The following is a 26,721-nucleotide window of genomic DNA, read 5'->3' on the forward strand; positions in this document are numbered from 1 at the left end:
TTCTCAACTCCGCAAGCGCTAATAGTTCTAGTCCTATGGGCCGAGCGCCGCGTACACACATGCGCATATAATATATAGCTTTGGGAGCAGCAGCAGCAGCAGCAGCATATGATAAAACGCACAGCGAGCGAAATCGCGACTCCTTGACGACTGATCGTCGCGTACGTGTGCCTATGCAGGTATTCTATTTCTATAAGGTATTAACTCGAGGATAATCCTAGACCTATTGTCGTTCGAGAATTTAGACGTACTCTCTCTCTCTCTCTTGGAGCACACAACGAGGAACAATCGTTTAAGCGACGAGTTTTCGTTTATAAATCGGACAAAAAAGGCAAGTAGGTATGGGCAAATATACAACGAGCCGATAGCCACTGATGTTGCTTTTTCAAACGTTAATTCGCCGCAGCGAGGAAAATATTGCCGTCAAAGGCGATTGATAGCTATCTCTTGCTTCTTTTTTTTCCACTCCTTCTTCTTCTTCAGCGGTAATTTGCCGCGGCGATCCTTTTGTAGGCATTATTATTTCTTCTTCTACGTTTTATTTTCTGTATACAGATATATATTATACCCCGTGCTGTATAGGCGAAGAAAAAACGGAATATCATATCTCCCGAGCTTTATATCATCGGCGGAAAAGAGAGAGAGAAGGAGAGAGTAAAAGAGTGAGCAAGCGAGTCGCGCAGCAGCAGCAGCTTTTTCTTTTGTCAAAGTCGAGACTCGATACGACTACGCGCGCGCGCGCGCCCAGCCCAGCCGCCTTCACTTTGCGGAATAGAAACTCTTTCTCGACTGCTCTACTGCTACTGCTACCGCCGCTTCATTGTCGGTCTGTATAAACTTCGCTTACGGACCTGCTGCCGCTGCTACGCCACAGAAAAATAAAATAAAAAAAAAGTGAAAGAGAGAGAAATAGAGAGAGAGAAGGACCGAGACGAAGTAGAAGAATATCTACAGTGTTGGACATGCCGAATGAGTCGAGCACAAGCACACAGTCTGTGCCGTGTGCTTGTGTGTAGCTTATTGAAAAGTTGTCCGTTGCGTTGAAGCCGAGGACGATTCAGATAGCCACCACCCCCGTCGCCACCGCAACCCCAAATTTTCTCTCCAGGCCGACCTTTTTTTTTTATTATAATATCCCACTTTAAAAACTCTGGACACAGGCTTTCGAGCGCTCTGGGATTATTACATAATACACTTTGCCTCTCTCTCTCTCCCTTCGCTCTTTATACTCGAACAAAAACTTCTTTATTTTTCTTTTGAGATTGATAATTTTTTTCCGCTTCTCTCTCGTCTATCACTCTATCTCTCGCGTCTGTGCGCAACTATCAAGTTGAGTAAAAGAAGTCTCGCAATGATTTTTCCGGGGCATAATTCATGAGCGGGCGGCGTGCATACGAGCGAAAAGGGAGAGAAAGAGAGGTTCGTTAAGTTGTTTTCGTCTCGCACAACTCTCACACTCGGCCGGGGCGGTTTAAGCTTTTTGAAGAGCTAGAAACTTGAAGCGCGCTCTTTCTGCTTTATGCCATTGCTCCTTCCAGCGTTGCAGAAAGTAATGCTGGATGCACAATTCTCGACTTTTCGTAGCGAGCTTCGCACTCGTACACGCATGTACACATAATATTTGACTACATGGCATTCATAATAATGACGATAATCGCATAATTAAGAATATTAATAATAATAGTAAAATGATAATAACACAACACTCGTTTCGCTGCGAGGCGCTCGCATATTCGTGTTCTATATATATGCGGAATATGCGTACAATTTTAATTAAAATCACCGGGCAACGAGACCGAGCAGAAAAGTTGAGCCTGCCATGCAGTAGCAGTGGAGAGCTGCAGCACACAAGTTGTTATGGTGCCGGCCTAGCGCTTGTATAACAGAACATACACAAAACATAGCCGGTGTCGTCGCGCTATTACATTTCACCGTGTGTGTATGCGTATACGCTATGCGGCCCTGCAACAACCTGAAATTTCATTTGCTTCAACTCGCTTCGTTAAGTATCAAATTATGAATTATTATTATCGTCGCGCTGGTTGTATATAAACACAAACGGAGCTGCACGAGTCGAGCTGCGCGCAGACAAACGACAGGAGATACGGCTGTGTACAGAGCGGATAATTGACGATCTTGCCCTTGTAACGAGCTAAATGTACACATACCTGATGTGGAGGGAGGGCAAAGCTCGCGCAAGCTCGTGCAAAGGTACATATAAAAGCTCGCGCGCGCGGGATCGATCGTATCTACGAGCTCTCGCGGATAATGTATATAATTAATCAAAATCGAAAAGTATGTGCGTATGCCTACATCCAAATTGTGACGGTTTTATATATTTATCCCATATAACTACTCCTCTCTGCACTCCTCGTTCAACGGTTAATGAGGGAAAAGCCGTCGGCGCGTGAGTCGATGCTTGAGCACTATTTAGTATATAGTCCGGGTGTGCGTAGGAAAGGGGCACGCGTGGTGCGGCAGCGGGGCAATCGTGCGTTATAAATGGAAATTAGGTGATAAAATCATCGTAGCCACCTAATAATTCGCTTTGATTAACTATCCACCCACACACATACATACATACATACATACATACACATACACTCGGTGCGGCACGTACAAATAAAGTAAGGATAAATCTTGCCTGCCGCGTATATATATGGGGCCGAACGAGCCGAACGTATAGTGCAGCGCAGCGCAGACAGGATCGATTCGATCGTCGAAAAGCAATTACTTTTTCGTTCAGCTGATGAACTCGCCAGTTTTCTCTCTCGTTTCGCTCGCTCGCCTGCTCGCTCGTTCGCTCGAATTTGGATTAATGGCTCTTAATTCGATCCTCTCTCTTTTTCTCTCCATTCGGCATGGATCGTTTGAAAATTTTTCTAATCGCCATTAATTCAATATAAATATGTTCAAATGATATATAAATTGGCTTATGCATTTCATTTACTTTTACAGAAAAGCCATACTTATGAAAACTGATTTAAAAATTTTCCCGGGACATTATCCTGAGCCAACGTATTAGGAGCTTGCGATGCGTCACCCCGGGGTACGATGTTTACGCGCTGTCGTGTAATATACGCAACTAATCCTTCAATTAAAGTTTCACACACGGAACGCGCGAGATACTTTTATCCTCGAGCTGCGCGAGCTCGAGCTTGCGGACTTATATACAATTTTCCTATACGCGCACACACATATGTACGCACACAGGCACGTGGATTACTCGTGCGTGGATACAGGCCAAAGCTCCGTCCACATGTACCGTACATACATACATGAATATATTTTATTTCGATCAAGAGCGCGTATGTATGTATGTATGGATATAGGCGAGGGATGCGCGAATTGAAAAATTCATTCGCGAAAGAGAGGACCGAATCAAAAGTTGCTTTGCATATGCATGAAGCACTGCATACGATTATACCGTCCGCAGCAATTGTGCGCATTTGTGTGTGTGTGTGTCTATGTATACGTTCACCAGTGGAAAAAGGTCGTCTACCTTCTTTCGATACGTATACGAATGTATGTGTACGAGAAGTATATATGGGAATTCGATGATCGATGTCGTTGGGGTCGCGCGCGCGTATAGCGTAGCATATTATACGTATATTTCGAGGATCCGAACACGCGATACCCATCATCTTTGAGTGATCTATTGTAATGTCGTGGAGCAGCAGCAGCAGCAGCGAGCAGTTGTACAGTCGATATACGTTTAAGTAGCTTATTCGTATGTATACGTATACCGTATACGAATGCAATAGCTTTGCGGCTCGATCACCCATGTGATTTTCTCTTGGGCCGCGCAGCTGAGTTATCGCGTGTGGTATACATATTTGGTGATATGTAAATCGTTATTATATGCTTGCAGCTCGGCATAAACGATGATTAAAACGAATTTATCGGATGCGCCTCGAGTAATATACTTGTATGTGCGGTTGCTCACATAGAAAATATATGTGAGAAAGCGCGTAAAAAAAATGAGTAAAGGTCAAAGCGAGAGAGAGAAACCAAAAAGGGGGATAGTTACGGAGAATATATATCGGCGCTCGGAAACTCGGAGTAATGAAATCTTCGATTCATCTAATGACGTCGGCACAAAAGTGTACGTATCTCTCTCTGAGCGAGAGCTGCTGCTGCTGGGGTAGGAAAAGCCAACCTGCACAAGCCAATCAGCCTAACGAATCGGTAAATTGAATCAACTTGAAAATCCAAGGAGTGAGGAAGGGTGGTAGAAAAGAGAGAGAGAGAGGATACGTGAGCAAGTTTATATCAACTGCTCTAGCTACTACTACATACTAGATACCACTATCAGAATCGTGTGTGTTTACTTTAACCCGATATATACATATAGTTGGCTAGGGTATGTTACTCTTGCGCACCGATGACGAGACGATCTGATTATAAGCTTATACACGGCGAGCTTGCAGCACACACACATACCCACAGCAATTCGATGACTCAAAGACCCGCTACAGGAGAAGAAAATAAACGGGGCGACCCGACGGAGTTTCCACGTATACCTATATAGAAATACGTCGGCGCAACACAAGTGCCTGCAGTCGACATTATATACACATATATATAAAGGTGAATTTTGATTTATAGACGCAAGCTCGCGTGCAGTAGGTATACGTATACTCGGTAGTGCTGGTACGGTGCTTGTGCGGCGGAAGCCACTGTATAGCTCGTACGTCGAGTTATATACGAGAACGAGCGCGCGCGGTCTAATCGACTGATAATTGATTGCTTTGTGTGTGTGTGTATACTCGGAGCTCTCTGGTTTGTAAATAGGGAGGGGGAAGGGGTGCTGCTGCTAGAGCCACCCCCGCATTCGAAATGCGGATAGGCGCCTGCCTTCAAAGCTACGTTTGTCTTACCTTATAGATATATATGTACGCATTGCCGCCCGCGTGGCTTTGGGTTCCAAGAGGGGGGAGACTATGATTTGTAGCGACAAATTAAAGTGTGTTCCTATATAAATGCCGCGTACTATATACGCGCGTATGTGGATGAATGGTGGGGGACGTAGGGAGGAAGGAAAGCTCATCACGGCAAATGGAAATCTAAAAGCATCAAAGCTTTCATAATAACATACAATATAATGTATAATTCACTCGAGTCGAGCCCAGCGTCACGCGTATGTATGTGTGCGGGAAAAGAGAGAGAGAGAGAGAGAGAGAGAGAGAGAGAGAGAGTTTCGAGTCTTAGGGAAAGATTAACTAAATCAGAATTATTAATACGCTCTCTATGCATGCTGCAACATTATAGAGACGTGTGGTATAGTCCAGTTCGCTCGAATCTCTACGTGTGTGTGTGTGTGTGTGTGCGTGTGTGTGTGTGTGTCTCATGCATGTATGTATAATTCTAAACTCTCGAGCGCTCCCGAACTATATATATATTATTCCGTATATTGGCGCAAAGCGAGCCGGAGTCATTATGAGCATTGCGCCGAGCGGGGGGCTGCTGCTGCCGCTTCTGCACTACATCCGAAGGGTGTAAAACTCGTCGTTTCGTAATATACCTACGTACCCACACACGTACACATATGGCGATACGCCTGTACAAATACAGAAAATACAATATTTTGTATGAGTGCATGTATGTGTGTATCTGCGTGTGGTTGCGAGCGAGAGAGAGAATACAGAGGAAGCTGATATTCAACGGCACGGGGGTAATTAGAAAGGAAGTATGAGCTTTATGTCGAAACTCACGCTCGCCAGGCTCTACGCTGCCGCTGCCACTGCTGCTGCTGCTAGCTGCAGTACACTGTATACGCGCACACGGCAATGAATAACCAGCTCTGCATCAAAAACATATATATATATATATATAGAGAGAGAGAGAGCAAGAGGCCATAAATCTGCTTGCGTTGAACTGGCGTGAATGGCTCTAGCCGGCTAACATACATACATGCCACGGCTATAGTATACCCACACACGCACGTATAGACGTGGCCGTTGTGCAAATTTCGACACGCGTGTGAACGAAACAGCAGCAGCAGTAGCGGCTGCACGAGGACGAGAACGACGACGAGCATCATCATCCACCCACACGCTGCTGCTGCTGCTGCAATTTTTTGCCCAGCAAATCGTTATGACGATGATCGTGCGCGCGTCGCACTCGGCGAGCGCAATTGCGAATAATTTATTATTACGCGTGATATAAGGTATATATATATATACTCGCAGTGTTGAGAGGTGAGAGCTTGCGACCGAAAAAAAGAGTAGAAAAGAGAGCGAGCTAGAGGGTAAAAAAGTGGAACAAAAATAAAAATTAATTGAACTTTGGAAAACCTATATAAGCGCGCGCAAAACTGCGCTAGCTGCCTTGCGCGGGCGCGGCGATGAAGAAAATTGCGACGCAAGAACTGTACATAATATCGAGAGCGCCAAGAGTTGCGCGACTCGACGATACCATAGATGTGCATGGGGCGTATTTTAATAAGGAGTCGCTTACTGCACGACGCGTATATATACGCGAATAAAAAAAACGGCTTCAAGGAGAAAAAGAAGAAGAAGGAAAAAATGTTGAAAAAAAGAAAAAAAATGAAAGAGTCGAATCAGCGTCACTATTACTATCGACTCGGCTGCGGTGTCGGCTCGACTTATATAAGTTTAATCAATCGTTTGTTTTACGCGCCTCTCTCGAGTCGATTGAAATTAATTAAACGAACTACCACCACGACAACGACGACAAACTCACCTATACATAGATCTGCTAGGGGGTGATCTCGAAAATCGAATCTCCCGTAGCCTAGCAGTAGCAGCAGCAGCAGAAGAAGAGAGGCGGTCATTCTAATAATCTTGGTGGCCCTCTGCAGCCACGATATCCGCGCGCTGCTGTGCTTGCAGAGGACTGCGTAAGCTAGTGCGGGCTTAAACTCGGACATTCATCTGCTCTTGACTAATAATAAAATCCGAGAGAGAGAAGCGAGAGCGAGAAGATATATATTCCGCGGGGGTGGGTGGGTTATAATACGCAAGCCACACGCGTACACCATATAGATATATTTTCGCGTACTACCATATACGAACGTATAGAAGACATATCATTTCTAATCCTATATTAAAGGAGCTACAGGGCCACATTGTATGCATATTCAAGCAACTGGCCGTCGCACGCGCGGACTACTCCGCTCTATATCCATATATATAGCTTCTGCTGCAGCAAGCACACGGATTTCCGACCTGTTACCTCCTGTGAGTTTTCGGGCCGCTCACTCGACGATCGTACCGTAGCTAGCTAGCTAGCTCGACGGGTATAACGCTCGGTGACGGGCGCCGCGCTGAGAGCTGTACATGCCGTGCTGCATACATTCGCACACCCACACGTGTGGAAACAGACGAGAGTCAAGTAGCTTCGTTCGTTCGCTCGCTCGTACGCTCCTTTTTTTTTACTTTCGCTTACTCGTTCTCTCTCACGCTCTCACACGTTTGCAGAGATCCTACATACACGCATATAGCAGCCAGCAGTAGCAGTGCTGGTGTGATACGTCGAATCAGCGAAAATTTTTGGGCGCGCTACGCACATCTATCTCAGCTGCCGCCACTGCTGCTGCTGCTGCTGCGGTTTCGAGTTCTCTGGTGCGAACGCGACCGAGAGGTGATATAATACCTACCCTGAGCGCGATACGACGAAATTCAGCCCGAAATACGTCAAATCGAGGATTTCACGCGTGTGGAAATGTATATTATTTAGTTGAATTTACAAAAAGGGAAGATAAAAAAGGAATAAAAGAGGAGGGGGATTTGAATTTTCATAATGTAAAGCAAGACACTTGATCGGAATTAAGGGCATTTAATCATCTTCTCGTTCAAGAGTAAGAGAGAGAGAGAGAGAGAGTTTTTTTTTCTTGACTGCTGCTCCTCGTACCCTCATGAAGCGGATGCAAAAAAATAAAAGGAGGAGAAGGAGGCGAAGGAAAAGCTGTGCTGCACTACACACAGTCTCGAGCTTAAAGTACACGTGCAGACTGAGAGAGAGAGAGAGAGAGAGAGGGAGAGTACCGTTACGCCTATACACTCGGGTAGGTAAAACTAATTTCGCGAATGTTCTCGAACTTTTATCCACGCGCTTGAGAGAAGGAGAACTAGAAGAATAAAAAAAAACATTTTACGAGCGTACACACGCACACACGTACACAAAAAAAGAAGCGAATCCCTTTCGTTCATGCGCTCGTTTATATGCCCACCCCCGCGCCTCGGACGGGTGGGCGAGCGCGTTATGCTTTATAGCCCAAGCGCGAGTGGTGTATGTACGCACTTTAAGGAAAAGAAAGTACCTTGATTTTTCGCTGCGTTATAAACGGATATATAATTTTTTTTTTTTTTTTTTTTTGCTCGACTCGCAAGTCTGAGTTTTAAACGCAGACAAGTCGAGCGAATGATTGAAAAGATTCGTCGAGCTTTTCATGCAGTAGGTCGACGTGTCCGAAGCATATTACTCGCAATTACGTTAACGACTATTTTGATAATGATATTTTGGCATTAAAAAAAAAGATAACATTCTGCGCATTACATCGTTGCTGCACTCAGTTTGGAAGTGATGCAGCCACGCACACACTTTGTCCGTAAGAAAGCTTGCATTATCGTAATATCGCGCGAGCACCACCGTGTGAGCGTACTCGACTCGCGAGTGCAAAAAAACACACGTATTCTGGGCTACGCTCGCGCTCGGTAATAGAGCCTCCGCAACGTTTAAAAACCTCTCTCCGGCTCGACTTTTCAAGAGCTGCCAAGAGAGAAAGAGAGAGAGAGAAAGCAAAGAGTCAAGAAGCGTGTGCTGAAACGCCCCTCCATTTCGGATCACTGCCTCGTCGGTTTTCTCTCTCTCTCTCTCTCTCTCTCTCTCCCTGAGAGACTCTCATAGCTTGTGCAGCACAATAAAAGCTCTTGCCGCGTAAACTGTATGCGATTTTAATGCGACTCGTGTCTGTTATCGTAGTACATGTGTGTTGGCAGCTCGCAACACCGTGTGTGACTTTTTTGCTGCACTAGCACACACAGGCACAGAGACGGTACATCTCAAAATTCGCTCTGACGTACACACCGTATCGAAAGGGCAGTGTGTGCTGCTGAATGGGCACGGCTCGCTTGGCGCTCGCGGACATTATTTAACCTCGGGAAAAGTACGAATGAATAAAGTTAATCAATAAAGCATTGACAGCAGCAGCGCGCGTGCGTATGTGTGTGTACCAGCGTAAAAGCCTAGTAGCGGACGCGGGTATATATCGTTATGGTCTGTGTATATGTATACCTATCTACCTGCCTACAGCTGCAGGGCTTGGTGTGTGCCCTACAAAGTCTCTGGGTCTCTATACTATACCATTGCCTGCACTCCTACTGCTATACGCGCGTGGAAATTAATTTCGAACGATCGCTCGGAGGCTGATAAAATCTATACGTGCGGGCTATCAACTAGCAGGCTGGAAAGTCGAGTCGTGAGAGGCGGAGGCGGCGCAGCTGTATATAAACGCGTGTGCTGCGCGCCAGACTGCAGCCAAGGAAATAAGGAGTATTATTTGATTATATCGACTACTGCTGTAGTTAGTATAGGCACTGGCAGACTTAGCGATCTCGCGCGCTAGCGGTGCGCTGATTTTCGGCTGACAAAGTCCGAATTGACTGCGCGAGCGTAAACATGCGTGGCACAGAGAATGAATTGTGTCGAGGATCCTCGACATCGATTGATATACTCTTGATCGAATCGAAGCGTCGTGCGCGTCAATAACCGTGGGTGGCACGTAATGGGAGCTATATATGAAGAATTAACGTTCGTTGTTTTTCTCGATCGCGTTCAAATTCGAGTGATACATAATTTTCGCCTCGCTAATGACGAAAAAGGGGCTAATTAAGGACTTTTTCGCGCTCTTATGAAACGACAGTAGCAGCAGCAGCAGCAGCAGCAGCAATAGCACATACAGTTAAAATGATAAAAGTTTTATGAGTGAGAATGAGAAATGCCCGAGGCTTGCGCGCTTGCTGAAAGTTATGTAAGTACATAGGATTTTCGTTCTCTGACCCTCTCTCCCACATCCACCCATCCTCTCTCTCTCTCTCTCTCTTGAGCGTCAACTTTTACTGCTGAGTCCAGTGAATCGGAATGTGATGATTTATTCGGCGTAGAGAGAGGGGCCACCCGGAGCGCGAACTTGGCTGGAATTCGGCTATAGGCTCTCTGTGAATCCCTCTCATTCTCGTTCTCCCTTCGCTTACGACGGCGAGCAGCGTCCACTCTTTAGCGCGAAAGAACGAAGACAAATTTTCCCTAGATTTCATAAAAGCTTCTGTCCATGACTTCCTTCTCTTCTTATCCCTTATACGAATAAAAGTGTATTATTAGTTATATGTAACCCTCGCTAAGGTATGCTAATATTTTTGCCTCTTGCTCTCTATCGAACGGATCTTTTGTTCGATTTAATTACATTGTTTTCTCGGCGATTGAATTTAATGGAAAAGTTTAAAAAGCTCCGTCGCAATCGCTAATTATAGAGAGAACGATTCTGAAAAAAGATTCGAACAACAATTGCTTAAAAAATCCCAATGTTTTCCCATCCTCGAAGTCTGTTTCTGCCGATAGGTGGTCCAAATATTAAATGAGCTTTAAAAAAAAACAAGGTAAATTCACCGGACACGTTTTCGCTTTTCTCTCATTTTCTCTATTTTTCACTCGAGTCGCGACAAATAATTTCCCGTTGCGATATTATTCACAAAAGAGCACGTCTCTTATTCGCGATAAATTTTCCAAATAATATGTACGCGCGCGCATGCATACACACAGACACAAAAGAAAAGTGTAACACACGAAAAATCTTGTATTTCTTCAAGAATAGCAACGGCAGCAGCAGCAATGAGCGGTAGTAGGTGGTGTACACGAGGCAGGGGTGGATTCATGCTGCTGCTATACTGCCGCTGTGCTACTTCGTGTACACGCTCGCGAGCGCAGCAGCAGCAGCGAGTAGGTTCTCTGCTAGCGACGTGTGCGTTCCACCGTGAAATAAAATGATTCATTTTGCGAAACTTTTCGCCGTCGAAGCGTACACTACTACTACCAGTTGTTGTATATATATATATGTATATGTGTAGGAACTGAGAGAAAGAGAGAAGAGATCGCGCGGCATACCTATCTGCTGCCTTGGCCCCCCCCCCTCCCTTCTACGTTTCTCGCTCGCAGCTCTGAGATATCCACTCGAGTAAGGGAAAAAGGCTATTTGTCTAAATTAGATGTATGTAATGTACACCTAGATTTTTATTAATGTTTTTTGGGGTCACAATTAAATTTTCCATGCGTCTTTTTCTAAAAACGCGTAAACGTATACAAGGCCAAATTACGCGCAAAAATCAGATTGGGGACTTTCGTTGAACTTTATTTTATACACGCCAAAGTATATCTACCCCCAAAAGCTGCGCTTCTGCTTTCCGATGTGCGATGCCACGCACACGTCACTCTCGAATTTCTCTCACACGCTATATATATACGTACTGTGTGTGTGAGCGCGCGCGCGTGCTTTATCGTATGTAAGCAAACCCCCGCGTGCCTCCGTGCGAGGCTGGGATACGTTTTTTTTTTCGGCGATAGAAGGACGAGCAGCAATGCAATTTCAGCGGCAGCGCAGCAGCACAACTAAACTGATTTCATGGATCTTCCCTCTGGCTTCTTCTTCTTCTTCTTCGTCTTCCTGCTCGTCGACGTTCGCTTGTACGCATGACTGTGTGCGCGCTGCATGCGATACGTATAGATATACGGAGCGTGCGGAGGGCGGAGGAAAGTAGCAGTAGCGGAGATAAGAGTTCGTCAAGGATGAAGTATATGAGATGACCCGCGGCGCACACGCGACTGCAGCGGCAGCGAGTCGAGATGTGATTTGTGCTGTTCTCGAGCTTGCGAGCAAAAAAAAAAATCAAGCTGCAGCTTTCAGTCTCTTATATTTATAGAGATTCTCGGTATATATGTAATATGTATAGACGGGAAAAAAGTTGGGTATGTATATGTTGACTTGTTGATTTACTCTGTATTGTGCGGAAAATGATACGGCCTCGGCTCGCTTCCTTGATAAAAAAAGTGCTCCGGAAAAAGCCCGAGCTGCTCTCGTGCGTATAATATCTCTTTTGCCTTATAGACGCAGGTGAAACAGATAAGGGGGTGGAAAAATTGTGTATCTCCCTGCAGAGGCACTTTGAGAATCAAAAAGTATTCGGCCCAACTGCGCGGTATATATACCCGTAAAATTTAGAAACTTTTGGCGACTATGCGCGCTTGATTTTCTTAGAAAAGTGAGTGCCTTGTAAGGATTGAATCGTCGCCTCTTCCTCTCTATAGGTGTCGCGGCGACTGCGCATAATTTTCTAAAACGCGATTATAAAAGTTGGCACCGCGTATATAGTGATACGACGAGATATCTTTCGGGACTTGATGGTGAAAATTTTGACGATCTATGAGGCGCAAAATGAGCATCATCGTGCGCTCGCGCTGGTGAAACTTTTAAATTGGCCTTTTCTTTTTTTTCCCCTTTTTTTCGGCATAACCCGTGCGCGTGTCTATAGCCTCGGCGAAAGGTCCGCAGCGATTAGCTGCGACGAGATTATATAAACATGTCACTGGAGGTTCATGGAAAAAGTTGAGCGATATCGATGCGAGTGCGGATGACTACTTGATCGCAATCTCGGGCTTGATGGAGTTTGGCACAGAGAGAGGAAAAAAAATATGGTTGTCATTCCAAGAGAAATTCCTATATTTATTTTTGCTACCAAAATATTTTCGGTGCTGTATACGAAAAACGTTACTATCGGTTATATGTTTGAAATATTTGCAGGCTGGGATGTTGTAGTCCAATAATTTAGCACGATATAATAGATTTACGATATGCGAATCAAAGTACGAGTAAAAACGTTCTAGCTCTCTTGCCTACACGTATGTATCGAATACACGCGTGTATGCGTTACACATCCGGTGCAGAGAGTGAAAAGTGACTCGTCGATATGAAAAAAATAAAATTGTCGTGGGAGAGAGCGCTAGAGAGATAGGTAGAGAAAGAACAGATTTCAATATAATATCGAGTCTGGTAGCTTCTGCTGCGCATAAGGCACATACACCGAGGAATGAAGAAAAAGAATTTCAAACATGATTTTCATGCTCTCATTTCTCCATATATACATACATTCTTTGGCAGCCAACCGAACAATTCGATACAGTGCATATTTTTCATAAAAAACTGCGTGCGTGCGTAGATAGCTCGCGCGCGTACTCGTGTACGTATCATGAAATTACAAGAATGTATGGAAAGTTTTAAAGAGTTAGAATTTCCATTTTATGGATGAAAATAGTGGTTTTGTTATTGCGAGACGCTGTAAACGAAAAATCGTCGACAACTTTACAATCGTACCATTTAGCCCTTTTTTGGAATAAAAAAAAAAAAAAGAAAAAAATGAAAAATAAAAAGGAGGAGAAGGAGCGCTTAAAAAAACTAGCAACACTTTGCCCATCATCCGAGCTTATTTCAGTAGCGCATCCAGTAAGTAGAACACTTGGCACAAATCCCTTTTCTCTCTCGCGCGCGCATACACGCCGTGTTGTTGCTATATTCCTGCCCTGTATCTATCCATTCTTCATGCATGCTCACTCTCAACCGGCAATTACCTCTCTCACTTACTCTCCTCCTCTTCTCCCTCTTTTTTGGCGTGCGAGAAAAATAATTATCTCCCACTGCCAGTCTTGCTTCTCTCTCTCTCTCTCTCTCTCTCTCTCTCTTTCCTGTAAAAAAAAAAATAATAAAATAGGAAAAAAAACGAGGGAAAAAAAACAAAACACCGATGAACCCACACAGTATGTACGAAAAAAGCAGTACCAGCAGCAGCAACACCGCAAGGAAAAGACTATGAGCGAGAAGTAAAGCCCAAGGAAAAATCCCAAGCATTTTCTTTCCACTAAGTTCAACAGATCCCAGGGAGAAAGAGGGAGAGAGCGAGAGAGAGAAAGAGCTTGGCTCCTGTTAAGAGTAAAGCTAGTGTAGCCCGCTCGCCCGTAATCATTTCCTCCTTCGATGGAGCGCGGCAGCCTGGCGATGTAATCTCCGTAACGGAGAACCTCTCTCATTTCGTCGCTATATATATACGCGCACACACACCTTTAAAAAAGCAGCAGGGAGGAGATGCAACATAGCACAAAAAAAAGACGGAATAAAGCTGAAACACGTACGTGTACACCCCCGTATACGCGTTCGCTCGCACTCACACCCACACATGCACACGCACAAGAGCACACACACACATACGCATTTTCTTTCAATCGCAAAAAACGTAAGTGCGATACGTGCGTAAGCTGACGGCCTTTAATTCCTTATTTATTGACAGGGCGTGACTTTTCTCCAGCTAGCCGCCTGACTGCCTACATTTTACACGTATATAGTATATGGGTAGGTGACCGAGTGTGTGCGTGTGGTTTAGGGTTATTGTGTTGGATATCGAGCGACCGAAAGGGGGGGGGGGGAGATTTCATACTGCTGGATTCGAAAACGGAGGTATGTGCGTGCGTGAGCTCGAGTGGGGGTGTAGAAATGATTATTGCCGCAATTCGCCTTTATTATGCTATACACACACATATGAGTCGGATCGAAGAGTTGGATGGGTGCTGATCAGTCGTTCTCACCTTTCGCTTTTAGACAAGCTGCCAATTGCTTTTATGCCGCTCTCTCTCTCATACTAGAACCGGGGGATATTGGCCCGTTTATGAAGCTTATATAGATATTGCTATTGGAGATTAGATAATTAGTCGAGAATATAGCAATTGCTCGAGCTTATAACACATAGGAGAGCTGCTGCTGCTGGGCGAACTCTTCTCGCACTCGAAAAAGAAAAGTATCCCCTTGTCGCGCGATATCTATTGTACAGTTGAAAAGTCGATCGTCACGCCGAGCTCGAGCCGGAGCCCGAAGAGAGAGAAGAAAAGGCACGACTATGTATATAGTACGTATAAACTCGCACACGAGAGCGTGGCTAGTCCTTCCATTGTCTCAGCTCATTGAACAGCAAAGAGAGAACGGTACAAAAGGGGCTGCTACTGCTGCTACCCTTTACGCTATATACTCGACTCACGCGGCCACTTTGCGTATACCCGCATATGTGCTACTGCTGCATTGCGGCTATATATATTCACCGGCGGCTCTTTTCTATCGTGTAGTCGCGCGCGCGGCAGGACGACGACGTTCTATACATGCATGTGAATCGGGCTGACTCCTTTTTTACTTTTTTTTTCTCTCTCTCTCTCTCTTCAACTGCTTGAGTGATCCTTTGTTTTAGATGTGATTTTTTCGGCACGTTTTGTGTGTGCGTGAGAGAGACGGAGAGAGTGAGAAAGCGTCGACTCCAATGATTTAGAATACGAGCGTTCGAAATTAGACGAGTGTGTAGATTTCTATTATTTGTTTTATTGTTCTCGCTTAATATGACTTTAATTCTTTGAATGTTCGAGCGCAGTTGGATGTTTGTGCACCTACGGCATGCGTATATACAATAAATTATCACGAGTGTTGAACGAATATATATTTTCATAAATGCAGCTCGCATATAATATCTTCGAGGTAGAGTGGGAGAGAGAAAATGAATATTTTCACTAAATATATATTTTGCCTAGGTAGGTCTTATTAAATTTGAACTTTCGTAATAGGCGCTCGTATACGTACTACACACAATAAACACGAAGCGTAATAAACTCGTTTGCTCTCTCTCTCTCTCTCTCAAGCAAAAGTCTCGAGAGCAGAGTGGAACGTGATTTACGTTCAATTTTCAACGCACAAACAAGACAAACTTTCGATCGATGGTTTTTTTTTCGAAATCTCTACGCATACAACCGGGGGAAAGGGAGTCTCGTCGCGCGCGCGATGAAATAACGACGCTCGTACACACTTCATGTGTACTGCAGTGCAGTGCGGTGTACATGCACAGTGTGGCAGTGCACACGACTGTCATATAATACGCCGCATGGCATTTGACGTTCTCTCTCTCTCACGTGCGCGGGTTTATATATCGCCGGCAGATCTTAATGACTTATTGCTCGTGTTGCCGCGCGTATACCAGTGCACATTCTCTCTCTCTCTCTCTCTCTCACTGTATGTTGCTGCTGCCGCTGTTGCTCGATGCCTGCAGATTTGCGCCTGTGTATGTGTATATATACGTGTGTACGACCCGCGCCTCATTAATTACCCTTCTGCAGTCGAGATAGAGAGTGATACGCCCGCGGAATATGAGCCCATTGACAGTTTATGCGCTCGCGAGCTTGCGTAGTGCCATGGTGGCTGCTGCTGCTGCTGCTGTTGCGGACGAGTTAACGGATGGAACGCAGATTTTTCCCCGGTGAAACTTTTATCGGCTCTTGTCCCGGCCGATACAAGCGTATACTATACATAGTTCAAGCTGTCTCTCTTTCCTTCTCCTCCTCCATTTTTGTCACGATATGTATTTCCAAAAATACATACTCTCCTATAAAGTCGACGCATTATTAATTCGCCTCGAGCTGTCGATATTTTTGTCCCACGACTCGCTGCGCCGTGTAACGAGGCAGTGAAATCCTGTTTCGACCGCGATCTGCGCTATATACACACTTGGTTATATACGCGATAACTTAAAACGTAAACGTTGAAATTTTGGTCCATCCGAAGATTTACGCGGTCTGGAAAAATGTACTTTGGTGCAGAGTACTGCTGCTGCTGGTGTATATATAGTATAGTATATATAATACGTAGTGCACGCTCGTGCGTCGCGCGCACTTCACTTCAGTTTTTGCCAGCGACACACGCACACCCCGAAAAAAGACCGAGAGAGACGGAGAGGTGGTGGCTAAGGGCGATAAATTTACGTTGCTGCCACGCAAACCTATCGCATATACGGTAAATATGCACCAGTAGCAGAAGCACCGCCACTACCATCTCTCCACCGCTGCCACCAGAGAGAGCGAAAGAGAGAATCCTGGCATACATCCGCTGTTATGCCTCCAATGCAGCAGCAGCAGCACGTGCGTGTTTGTGTGTATGTGTGGCTGTGTGCATGGATGTGTGTTGCATATGGAACAATTTATAACACGTGTGTACGTATGTGTAAGTATACATACAGCCATACTCTACCCCGCACACGCTTTTGCGGATAAACGAGCCGGACTAAAACTTTTCCGGCTCGTGCGAGTGTGGAAAAGTGTTAGTTGTGCGTTGGCAAGATGAAAAAAAAAGAAAAATAAATAAACTGTCCGAGCGTTTATCGCCTGATAAAACGGTTCTACTACTGGGACAGCACATAGCACACATCCACACACCACCACCATATATACAAACACATTTACTCGCGCGCGTTATTTGGATATTTATATACGCTATACGTATTTTGCGCGCGCGAAAAAAGATTTTCCATATTTTTTCGTTATTTTTTTTCGTTTTTGTTTTTTCTCGCACGCTGCGTTGATAATATTTCGACGCGTCTGGACCGGAGTACGCGGCAACGATTAAATTTAGTCCTTATTTTACAAAAGTGTATGTGAGAGAGAGAGAGAGAGAAAGGGTACGAGATTAAGCGATTAGTATGAAAACCCCATTGCCAGACCGATTTAAGCACGTGTATAATGTTGAATATAATATTCTCCGGTGCGCTCGACGCGCGAGTTACTGGAAAATATTTAAAAATATATATAAAATATGCACCTGAGTACAGAGAGAGATTTGCTTGCAGTAATTCGATATCCCCCTCTCGGTTCTAAATGAAAAGTAAGCCAGTTATTTATGTAAGCTCCCCTCCGCCGCCGCCGAACTTTTCATACCGAACGAACATTAGTCAAAGTTTGAATAAGACACGCTTAAAATACTCGAAACTCCGCTGTAATTCCTTTCAATCAAGCGCGATCCCGTGCGGCATAATCTCCGCGCGCTCTGCGGAGTGGGGTGGAAAACGAGAGGAGAAAAATTATATGACGAGAAACGTTGTTTGAGTCAAACTTTCCAATGGTTGTCGCGCTGGTTTGCGGCGCGAAAATATCTCCTCGTTACTGCTATAATAAGGCGCGCGAGGAGTGAATTTTTCGCGTTACATATACTCGCAGCGTTGCAGCACTTGCAGAGGGCAGCTAATACTCGAAAGCTCACCGTGCCAAGCCAAGCCAAGCCTCGCACTCACACACGTAGACGTCGTTATCTTAGATTGCCATCTGAGTGGTTTTGTCAGCCCGAGTCGATTTATGGCCATCTTATACGACCCCGCGTCTAGCTTGCCCTGCTTGCGCAGAGAGCAGGTAGTGGTAGTGGGTGAGAGCGAGATCGAGAAAAAGGAAATGACAAGTATAGCGAGCTGCTGCTGCGGCGGGCTAGATATCCGCTAGCATCTGCGGAGAGCCTTTACTTTGAGGGAAAAAACGTATATAACACAGTATCGTTATTTTCTCTCGAGCTTTCTGTTCCTTTCTTTTTTTCCGCTTTCCTTTTCTTCTTTCTTATTTTTTTCATTATTATTATAAATATTTTCTCGCGCTCGGCGTCGATCACGTTCATTAGCATTTCGAGGCTGCTGCTGCTGCTACTGCTACTGGTGATTAATCGATTGCACTCGTTGCACATTCTAATGTAGCTATGATCACCCCCTCCGCGCCCATCGTTACTCTCTTCGTCGAATGAAAAATGATTTTACCCTTTCATATGAGAAAGAGCGAGAGAAAGTGCCCAAGGGTTCCATAATTTTTCTCCTTCCACAATCCACGTGCGTACACATATGGAGCTTGCACACATGTGCTCACATGTGGCTGTACGTGCATGTAAGTGTGTATGCGGCTGATGAAATGCACTTTAAAAATAATAAAACACGAAAGAGTTTTTTTTTCTCCATCTGCACACACTCGCACACGTAGGAGAGAGAGAGAGAGAGAGAGAGAGCTCGTAGCGCGCTAAAAATATCTTGGGCTCTTACGAAAAATTAAATAAACTCCAGCTAGCTGAGCACATCCATCGAAAGCTTTTATAGCGCATTATACTTCAGTAATATAAGGGGCTACTGCTTTCGCTGCTGCTCCTATATAGAGCGCATGTATACGCCGAAAGAGAAAAGAAAAAACCGAGTAACGAGCTTTTCTCTCTCTCTCTTTCTGATCGCACGCGCGTGCTGCTCTGCTGCAGCTCTACTGCACGGGCACGCCAGCACAAGAGAGAGGGAGAGAGAGAGAGAGAGATAGAGAGATAGAGCGGAGGATAGTGAAAAAAGCCTTTCTGAAAATCCAATCATTTATAGACATTTATATTTGCGCAAAATCGATACAAACGCCGCGTATATAAGCGCGCGCGTGCAGCGATATAAAGACCAAGACGAGCAGCTACCCTTTCGCATGCACGCATCGCGCTAAGAATTTGCAGCGCGCACGGTCCAGAGAGATATAATACCTAAACATACATCTTACGTAAAGGATATAGTTTGTCTATGCGGGGCAACAGGTCGCCCACTACCGGGGCCTTTAAGCATTCATTGGCAATCATCCAATGCTAAGAAGAACTCGCAACCCTCCTCCCCTAAAAGAGTAGAAAAAAAGGCAAAGGAAGGCGGGTGTATAACTCGCCTATATATATAGCGAGATACGCGCTTTGCGGCTATAAGGAGGATCGCGCTCTTATGTATGGGTTAGAAGACTGGAACGGAGTGCGAAGAGAGGAAGAAAAAAGAGGAACGCGCACGGATCCCCGTAGCTATACAAATACGGCAGCTCTTATTATTTTTTGCTGCCATCCGTGTGTGTATAAGAGATTTTTAACGCTCGCCTCCTGTATAATAGCACTGCACGTATGTATGCAAATGTCCTCTGTGCGCGGACGGTGAGCAGGGGGTGGCAAGGCTGCCAAACACTGAGTGAGCGGCAAAGAGCGGAATGTATGGAAATTCGACGCGCAGCGCGCCTGCATTTTCGTTTTTTCGCGTGATATAACTCTCGACTCGAGCGACGACGTTTTTTGCCTAATTACGCCAGAGTGTGCAGTGCAACTCGAATGGGTCGACGTACTATTCATACCTATATTTAGCAGGCGTTCGCTCGCTCGCGAACCTTAAGACCGAAAGTGGAAATGAATATAAATTTCGCACCCTGGATGGTTACGGTGTTTTTAAAATAAAAAGTGGGGTGAGAAGCGAAAAAAGACAAGAACTTCATAGTAGAGAGGTGGCGATATCGCGAATGGACGTGGTGGCTTTCGGCCATCGTGCAGTATTCTATATCAGTCTATATGATTCAAGAGCTCGAGCAGCAGGACGCGCGTAGCCGCAGCAGCAGCAGCTGTTGCTCGCGCACATTAGCTTTTTGTTTCTCTTTGGCGCGCGCAAAATTTTTATATCATATCTTTTGCTTTTATTTTCATTTTTGCTCCAACGTCGCCGGGAAAATATATAAGTTGATTCACACATACGTACATACTACACACACGTTGCGCGTTCGGCAAGATAATGTTGATTGATTGCGAGAGAAGGGAAGGGGTGGGGGGCTTTGGTCATTTGTGGCTCCTATACGGTATATTAATTATTAAATAAGCGAGTGTCTGTATATCGCTCGAAAAAGATTGATTTATCGGTCAATAACGAAGTTTTAAGCATCTTTTTTTTCCATCCATAGCATTTGGATTAGTAAAGCTGAGACGCATAGAGAAGGGGTAGTGGATTGCACGGCGCATTGCATTGATCAAATATCACCGAGACGATGCGTACGCGTGCATATGTGTACACACACACACACACACAAGGCGCGTGCGATGCGGTATCGATAGGGCATGTATACCAATTGGCACGCGGTGATGCTGCCCTGCCACTGCCGCTGCCGCACATATCTATTTCGGCGGCGAAATACCACGACTGCCTCGACGTTCGGGGTTTTGCCCCGAGAATGGAGAAAGGGGGAGATTCACCGCAGTATTGCCATACAGTCCCTGCGTATATAGAATGGCATATACGCGTTTCTCCCTCTCTCAATGCATGTATCGTATGTAAGTATGTAGATAGATATAGACCTATATACAGATCTAAACGATGCCATTTACACGAAACAATTATCTCGTCCTCGAAGCGATATACACATTACGCGGCACCGCCAAATCCCTGGGAGGTGTGAGCCGATGCTGTTTAGTTGCTCCCGCGCTGCTTCGTACCCGAGTCTCCGTTGTGATATAGAAACATATTCCTCTCGTAAAGTGTAGGCAGCAACCCCCTTCCCCACCCGCCTATTTCAGCCGCAGAGCAGAGATGTTTCGCGCGCGAATACATCCCCCAACGGTCCAATACTCTTTGGCCGCAGCACTGCACACACACGCACAGTAGACCCCGACAGTTGCGAAATTGCCTCGCGCTAACTCGAGAGCGGCTCGTATTATATATATATATATAGCTACAATAGATGCCGTATCCATTCGATTGATTCTCCGAGGCTGCAGCAGCGGCAACATAGCTATACGTTATATCGTAAGCGGGCTCGCGTGCATGTAATAACTCGGAGCTCGAGCGCCGCAGCCATGGATATAGAGATACTTCGGCGCGAAAAGTTGTGTAAAATAATTAAGGTGCGCAGGAGGATCGAGCGATCGCTCGCGGCCCGGCGAGCAGTAGTATAATATAGTAGCAGTAACGGCAGGCTAATATAATGCACGCGCCCGCTGATGAAAATTCTTCTACTCCGGCGCGATAAATAGTAGAGATTTTTTTTGTACACGAGGCGAGCGAGACGAGCGCAAAAATTATCAAGCTCCGACGCGGTTCTCGGGGCATACGCCGAATATCTGTAAAAGTTTAACGAATTTGAATTTTTCCTCCCCGGCGCGTTGCTAGCTTGTGCTGTGCTGTGTATGTAGTCAATAAAACTATTTCGATTTTTTTTTATTAAATTACACATGCAAAATTTCTGCTCGCTCTCTCGCTCAAGGGAAATAGATAGATAGAGAGAGAGACTAAGTGAGCGAGCGAACAAACTGATACTTTGCTCTCGGGCCGCTCGCGCGCTCGATCGATTATCGATAGCAATTTTTTATTCTCCAAAGAACGTAACAAAACCAAGAGAGCATCAGAAAATTAACTCCTCTCTCTCTCTCTCTCTCTCTCTCTCTCTCTCTCTCTCTCTCTCTCCACACCTACATACACTCGTATACTCACTTGTGCGCATGTATGTAAGCCAGTGGCGCACTGATGGAAAGCCTCGCGCGAACGTTCGCTATATAAAGCTCACCTTTATGGACGCGTATACGAAACTCGCGGACGCGTCGGGGCAGCAGAATGCACACGAGGAGTGAGAGAGAGAGAGCAAAGAGCGAACTTCTCGATCAACGATGAAATATTCTACACATTTTCCTCTGATCTGTTTTGTGCGATAAGTATAAGGCCGATTCTCTGTCAAATCCAAATTATCGAGAAATTTTCGTTTCCACTGAGATGAAAAATTTGTAGTTTTTGATGTCTTACGAGTCCCAGAATTTCACAAGAAATTTTGGGACCGCACGTCAACCTTTTTCACTGGTGTGAAGTTGGCATTTTACCGAAATTCACGAATATTGCGAATATTTCAACATTTTAAGCTTGATCCCGAGTTACTTCACGAAAAAAATGCTCGAGAACTTTACTGCGAAGCTTTGATGGAGCAGTTAATTTTTTACATTTCAAATGTGATACGTCAATTTTATAAGTTTCGTACTTTTGATTTTAATCAAATTGTCATTAACACTGGTACGTCGCATTTATTATACCAACAATGGAATTGATTTCCAAAAACTTGCTTCGAGGTTGAAATATTTCTTAGTTACAGTAAGCTAATTAATTTACTGAAGGAACATCAATGTTCTCTAAATATTCAGTTAAGGGCTCAAAGGGGGCTTAAATAATTATATATTTCTATATATATTCTTTTATTCATTAAATATTATTTTGGATAAATTTTAATAAAATATTCTATTAAATTGTATGTTGAACTAGTCAAAGTTGATCTTATGCTTAGCTTGAGGTTGCGTTGATTCATCAAACAAAATGAAATCAAATACATCTCAATTGTGTCAAGCAAACACTTGGAATCTTACGGCAAACAGATTAGACATCCCAAATGCTTATCGCTGAAGGTTTATAGACTTAAACCAGTTAATTTAACTGTTTGTAAGTATTTAACTGGACAAAGTACTTTCAAATGGGGTATTGAAAAAGGCTCTTATGCCTGTTGTCTGGAAAAATATTTTTCAACTTTTTCAGCTTAATACTATAAATAAAAATATATAATTATTTAAGCCCCGTTTGAGCCCTTAATTTTTTCAGAATATTATTAATTTACCTCAGCCTTGTTACCTCCTTGAAGTAATCAATCAGATTAAAATTTTATGCTTTTATTAATTTTTTTGCAGCAATAAAAACAATTATTATTAAAGATAAATGGTTAGAAGGACTGAGCTTCGACTTATACAATTATTTTAACTTTGCCACTTGCAGATTTACAGGTAAAAATGCTCGCCGAATTAAATCCACATTTATTACCATTCACAAAGCCTCCTTATGAAGTCAACTAATACTTCCTAAATTTTTGTCTTCCGGCTTTAGAATTGATATAAAAATAAATGAAATATGTTTTAAATTTGATTCCTATTCACATTTTAAAAATAACCATCAGCGCGTGTTTGAATTATTTATGCATTCTAAAATTTTGCACGAAACTTTGTTTTTTTGAAAACTTCGAAGGGGCCTTATGGTGAATTAAATTTATTATTTCATTCTATCAACATAATACACCTACATTCACTCTGCTATCTAGAAATACTACCAACTAAAAGATACAGAAAAGTCGAATTAAAGGTTTGCGTTATACAGTAATCTCGATATCGCTCGAATGAAAATTTCATTGGATCGCGCGCGTCTGTGCTTGCAAATATGGCTCGCGGCGTTACACGAAAAATGTCATATCAAAGAATGCTCAATTCTCTGCGATTAGTTCTCGTGCGACGTCGTCGTCTCTCCCTCTCTTTTCCTCAGTCGCACCTTAGCTATTACCTTATTCGTATTATACGACTGGCTCGCACTGATTTCTCTGTATACATAGACGACGACGCCGACGACGAGTCAGAGGTGAGAGTTTACAAAGTCGAGGAGTGAGAGCTCGCGCGGGAGGATCATAATACCTGTTGCAAGTTTATCGACAGCCCGCAGCTCTTCGGGCGTACTGCTTACACACGAACACACGCATACACAGCCACCTACAGACACACACTGCGGGCTATGTGTAGGAGTACGGCATAGCGGCAAACGCGCGACTTCGAAAGCTACGTACAGATATGTGCAGGTTATATTGCTCTTGGCAGGCAGAGCTATGCGAAATGGAGAGCCGCGCCGTTTGCGGTTTTGCAAATTTGTCGAAGAAATCCCGAAGTCGACGCTCGGTACATCTACATTTATCCATACCGTATTTACGACTTCGAATGTCCGCCTCGCACTCGAATATACGATACTTGAATTTTCGTTGACGCGTCGATCTGAACATTGCGAGTTTGCAAGCTCACGCTTTTTGCATTCGAAATATATTTATCTGCGATATAAAAAAAATTACGATTGCTTATTGAAGACGGTCGATCTATTTTGCTATATACTGTGATTTTCCCGCATTTCCAACGTCAAACCAATAAAGCTGATGAGTTTTCACGGGTACGCTTGCCATCGTCGGGAGATGAGGATGAATAAGAGATAAACGTTTGCAAAGATTCGGGCTTGCAGCTCGCCAAGAATAAAGCCGATAGACGTATTATCAGGGGCAACAAAAAGCAGCAGCTCATCGAGCAACGCGCGGCGTTTCTCTCGTTTTCTGCCACTCCAAAGCGGCACGTCGTCGGCGGCCGGCGGCGGAAGGGGGGCCCACCCTTTAAAACGTACACTTGCCGCGCTCCACGATAAATAAGAAGCGCGCCTCTCTCACGCGCGCTGTTTAAACGAGCTTGCAGCAGTAGCTATAACTGCAAGCACAAATGAGACCGCGAAAAATCGCCTCGAGCCATTTTGCACTTACAGTCTATGCGGTGTATAAATGTGAGAGGAGCTGCTTGACTGAGAAAAATGGCTCTCTCTCTCCCTTCGCTAAAAGCTCTGACAAACCACGCCGCTTTTCTCTTTATTAATTATTCCCTTGGGATGTGTAGTATATAGAGAGACTCTCTAGTGCAGAGCAGCCCCGTTGTATAGTGAAAAAACGGAGGGCGCGGTGAGATGAAAAAAAGGGGAAAATAATAACACATCGTGAAAGAGGAAGAGAGAGAAACGCTCCCTCGGTGCACCTTTCATCAACAGGTATCTTACTCGCAGTGCTCCTACGCAGCCAAACAGGTGGATAAGGTGCAGGGGCTAGCTCGCGACACAGGGGGACTATTGGTTGCGCGCGAAACGATAATAATACACCGAGCGATCACGAGCGTGTTCTCAAAACAATGATCGGAAAAAAATTGAATGGAACGATTGACTTACCAGATTCTAAGTGGAAGTGCTACGAGGAGATTCTTTCTTTGGTAACAGTTCGTCGAAGAAATTTTTGTATTCATAAATCACTGCATTGCACTGCATCGACTCGTACTGAAGCGATCATCCAGTAGTTTCTTTTTTTTTTGTTATACGTCCCTCGATTCGATCAATTTTATTGCACAGTCATTCGCACTGAGAAGCAAAAAATTCGTCGATTTATTTCCCTATGATTTTTTCGATCGAGATAACCCGGAACGTTTTTCGTGAATATTGGCGCGACGTCGAGTCACTATCCGCGTACGGGTAGCATACAGACGGCTGGATCGTCGCGAGGCGACTGTGCTGTGTACCAGAGCCCGCCGTGCACAATCAGCCGCTGCTGCTGCTACTACTGCCTCTCTCCGGCTTCGCTGCTGCTGCTGCTGCTGCGCGTCTTTGTCCTGCCTCCAAGCCTGCGTGTGCCGGCTGTGCGACGCGCGCGCGTCGCTGCTCCAACCAACCCCCAATCCTACTACTGCTGCTGCTGCTGCTGCTGCTACACTAGCTCCCATACACGCGCACTCTCGGCTTTGTGTGTTTGTATGTGTGTGTATGTATGTGAGCGGGGGAAAATGTATGTGTTATATATATATACGTTACGGTAAGATTGCGAATTTCACTTATCCCTATTTCTGTGAGATATGACAAGATCAAGATTCGATTGCCTGTCTGTGTGTGTATGTGCGAGCGCATGTGTATACATTTTCACCCCGCTCCCACTATGAAAATATGTGTCAGTCTGTTTGAGTGGATAAATCGGCAATGGATTTTTGATGACTTGATGTGTCGAGATTTGTTGCGTAAATATTTAAATCGTCGATGCTCTCCGCCGAGTGAGGCTCGCTAACGCAAGATGATCCCGACAAAATGTTTAGTAAATATTTCGTTTAAAGCCGTAATCTTTTTGTAGGTTGTAGGTGTAGGTTTTATGCAAAATTAGATTTCTCTTTGAAAGCTATTTGCTGTTATTCCGTTGACGTTTTCAAATATTTAAGGTCAATATGACTATAAAAATAAAAAAAATATTCCTCGTGATTTTTGCGATTGTTTACTCGGTAACAATCGTTTTATACATTTTTATTTCAGCCCGCGTGCGTGTGTCGGTCGCGCGATATTTGTAACGGCCCGCGTCGACGGACGCGAAATATTTTGCTTATTCAATGATGTTATTTTGATAAAAGTATCTTTCAATAGAATATACAAAATCGTGCGACGAATCGCT

The 26,721-nt window shown here is 44.5% G+C and overlaps 1 protein-coding gene across 1 annotated transcript in view; it reads right to left on the reverse strand.

Annotated features, from left to right (window-relative positions):
- LOC106660007 (lachesin-like) overlaps positions 1-25,560 on the reverse strand; it is a 70,473-nt gene extending 44,913 nt beyond the window's left edge. Inside the window, exon 1 of the mRNA XM_014382819.2 lies at positions 25,467-25,560. The gene's annotated coding sequence lies outside the window, so the exon portion shown is untranslated. The remainder of the gene's footprint in view (positions 1-25,466) is intronic.
- Positions 25,561-26,721: the final 1,161 nt, after the last annotated feature.

The sequence above is a fragment of the Trichogramma pretiosum genome, unplaced genomic scaffold, assembly GCF_000599845.2.
Source record: "Trichogramma pretiosum strain Unisexual culture from Peru unplaced genomic scaffold, Tpre_2.0 scaffold18, whole genome shotgun sequence".
Taxonomy (NCBI): Eukaryota; Metazoa; Arthropoda; class Insecta; order Hymenoptera; family Trichogrammatidae; genus Trichogramma; species Trichogramma pretiosum.